Source organism: Fukomys damarensis, unplaced genomic scaffold (genome assembly GCF_012274545.1).
Source record: "Fukomys damarensis isolate Sample0158 unplaced genomic scaffold, DMR_v1.0_HiC HiC_scaffold_30, whole genome shotgun sequence".
NCBI classification, from domain to species: domain Eukaryota; kingdom Metazoa; phylum Chordata; class Mammalia; order Rodentia; family Bathyergidae; genus Fukomys; species Fukomys damarensis.
In genome coordinates, this window is record NW_022900942.1 from 5,114,033 (window position 1) to 5,117,692 (window position 3,660).

Genomic DNA, 3,660 nt, shown 5'->3' on the forward strand with positions numbered 1-3,660 from the left:
ATGCACTGTTATTGCCTGTTTTATAGACCAAGAAAGTCCTGAGATTCAGGTCTCAGAGTGATGGGATACACAGCTAAGACTTAAACCAGAGATGCTAATGGCAAGACCTGCCCCTTGCCCTCTCCACCGGAGAGCCCTTGAGGGGCACAAGACATCCATAACGGGACCAGGGAAAGGGGAACGCGGTACTCCCCCACAGCCTTAGGCCAGCAAAGCCTGGGCTCCGATGTTGGCTGAGGCTTGGGCCCAGCATTGGAGCACCTCACAGAGCCCCATCCCAGCCCTTATCAGTGATTGCCCCGTGCCTGTTTCTGGCCCACTGCTGGGTGGGAGGTATGTGCAGGGCTAGCACTGAAGAGAAAACATGCCACCATTCAAATCAAGCACTAAAGCCATTTTCTCAGTACGCTGGAAGCTGAGACAGGAAAATCAAGTTCCAGCCCAGCCTAGGTAACTTAGCAAGACCTGTGTCAAAAAATTAAAAAAAAAAGAAACTTAAAAGGGCTAGGGATGTAGTTCGGTGAGAAGGCATTGGGTACAAGCCTCAGTATTGGGGAAAAAAATGGCAAACAGCAGGCTGGGGCATAGACAGACAGCAATCACTTTGCAGGGACAAAAGGGCTGGTCACAGTGACCCAGAAAGAGCCATCGGGGCTGGAGTGGTACATCAGGGAGGGCCCAGGCGACGCTCTCACCCAGGAAGGAGTAAGTGTGCATGGCTGTGCAGAAACAAAGGTTCAGGAAAACTGCACTGTTCTATGGCAGGGAATATTGGATGTCGGTGTGTGTCTGAAGGCGCATGGATCTGTACATTCGTGTGTTTCTTTGTTAGTATGTGCGAGCATCTGCCCATTTTTGTGTGTACCCCTATGGCCGAAGGGAGGGAGTGTGCTTTGGAATGTGTGTCTTTGAGAAGCTATCCTTGCATACACCCACGTGAACCAACAGCACTGTGTCTACATGAAGGTACATGTCCGTTGTTCATCCATCTTTGGGTCCGTGTGTGTGTGTGTGTGTGTGTGAGCACATACTTGAATAAGTTGATGTCCAAGTGTGCACTGAGGGCTCGGGAAGTCTGAGAAGTGCCTGCCTCCACGAGATTATATTGGTACGTGGGTTCCATCTTCAGGGATGAGTGTGTGTGTAGGTGTGGGTGTGGGCTGGAGACAGTTGTGCACACAGGCCTTCCACTTCCCGCATCCACGCGTGCCTTCACAGCAGTGTGTCTGGAAGATATTTGTGCTCCTGAGCCTACATCTCTACTCATGTCCATCTCAAGGGATGAGCTGTGTGCGCTGAATATGTGTGTGTTGAACGCAGGTCGGCGGCTTCCTGAGTCTGCAGATTTGTCAATAGTTGTGTGTCCACACACCGTGAGCGAGATGCTTTTGTCCCCCATCTTCTCGGTGGTAATGTGTGTGCGTGCATCCATATTCTGCTATGTGCCTCTGTCTGTTGGGCAGGGTCTCCTGTGTCGGTCAACAGTCCCCCATCTTGGCTCAGGACCTATGCCTGTGGCTGCAACTGATGCTTTTTCTAAAAGGAGATTTCAACACACCCCCCGCCCTTCCCCTCGCCCACAGTGCCTTTCCCCATCAGGGCCCCGCTGCTCCGAGCTCGTTCCTGCTCAATCATTTATTGACTTTAAAATCGAAGCCAATTCTGGTTAGAAAAAAAGAAAGGAGAGAGAGAGAGAGAGAGAGAGAGAGAGAGAGAGAGAGAGAGAGAGAGAGAAGAAAGAGAGGCCAGAAAGAGAGAGGCCAAAGAGAAAGAGAGAGTCCAAGACTCAGGGGGATGGGGGAAGCAGAGATGGGGCCAGAGCAGAGGCAGAGAAAGACAAGGACAGTCAGAGATACAGAAGGACAGAGATGAGGAAGGGAGACAGAAAAGGAGCAGAGAGACGGAGAAAAAGACAGCCAACGGGAGAGGTTGTCAGAATAGCAGAGATCGGCAGGGCAAACTACGGAAGCAGGAAGATTTGTCAAATCAGAGATGAGGGCAGCCAGACCCCACTGATCCACCGACAGCAGTCACCTGCCCAGAGCCTAGGGGTTTCTCTACCCACTGTGCAGGGCTGGCAGCCTGGTGAGACAGTGTCCATTTCCCTCCCAGCCAGTCTGGCACGTGCAACTGAGGCTGTACTCCCTGCTGGAGTGTCACAAAGCCAAGCCCCAGCCACCATCCCGACTCTGGGACCACCCCAGTCCCTTGCCATTAGTGTATCAGCTGGCATTTTCTCTCCCAGGGTGCTGTGAAATCTGAGGGGGTGAGTGTCTCGCCCAAGCCTCTGGTTATAGGGGAGGCAGACCCAGATGTCTAGCACACTTGGCACTGGAGCCAGGCTGACAGCCTGGTGGCCAAGGGGCTGCTCAAGCATGGGGTCTTGGTCCCTCTAGACCTTTAACACCAGTCACATCGGCCAGGTCAGCCAAGCAGTACCCTAAAGGCAGACAGCTCAGACCCAGATCACTGGGCAAGGTCCTTGCATGAGGGACCCAACACAGATGTGGGGAACTCCTACACTGCCAAGGGGGTCGGAGTGCCTGCTCACACCTGTATGCATACTTTGAGGCATCTGCACACATGTGCACCCCAGCTGGTACATATTCTGGCCTACTTGTAGAGACAAACCTGCTGCCTTGGGCCTACACGTGTATGCCACGCAGGCCTGCCCTCGGCCAACCCACAGGCTCACATGGAGACTCTATATTGATGTACACACTCCCGTACCTGTGCCCTCAAAAGGGTCATGTGGCCGCAACTGACACCCACCTGGATTTCCCTTCTTGCCCCTTGAAACCCGGCGTGCTTCTGACACACACCACTGGCCATCTCCACATGGATTCCTACTGTGTGCCATGGGCACACTTAGCACATGCCTGGTGGGGCTCAGGTTCAGCAGGGGGACAATGTGGGTTTTAGGCCTGGCCTAAAAACTCCTGTAGGCAAGACCTGGCTAGCAGGCAGCCACAGTCCCAGGGACGCTCTCCGCTCAGTGTTTCGTGACATGGCTTGAGCCTGTGTCTGAGGGTGCGAGTATCGTACACCTGTGTGTCTTTCTGCACGGCTGCAAGCATCTGCACATTTTTGTGCATATCCCCATGGCCAAGAGGAAGGGAATATGCGTTGGTGTCTGTGTGTGCAGGCGTGTGTAAAGCCATCCATGCATACACCCAAGTGAAACAACAGCATTGGCCCACCTGTCAGGGCCCCTGTGGGATTCTGGGCAGTCCTTTGACCTTCCTTGGGGCTCAGGCCACCACCCAGGGAGAGCGGGGAAAGCAGGACAGGCAGGCTCCACGCCTCTGCCTCCCAGGCCGGCAGATTGCTTCGCTGGAGGCGGGACTCAGGTCGCTTTGCGCGCCGAGATCGGCTCTGTGGTGACGCTGTGGTGCCTGGGCCGGCAGCCCCGCAGGACATGTCCACTTCTGCCTGCCCCCTCTTTCCTCCCAGTAGCAAGCCAGGATCCCAGAGCCACGTCAGGTCCACTCTGCAGCAGGCCAGATCGCCGCGACCCGAAAGTTTGCATAGAGGAAAGTTTGGGGGGGCTCCTCGACTGAGACGTCCAGGGTCGCTGGAGAGGCGCGGCCCGGCTGGCAGCGAGCCCGCCGCTCCCTCCCTCCCCTGGCCCCCTGGAATTTGGGGGGCCCGCCATTTTCT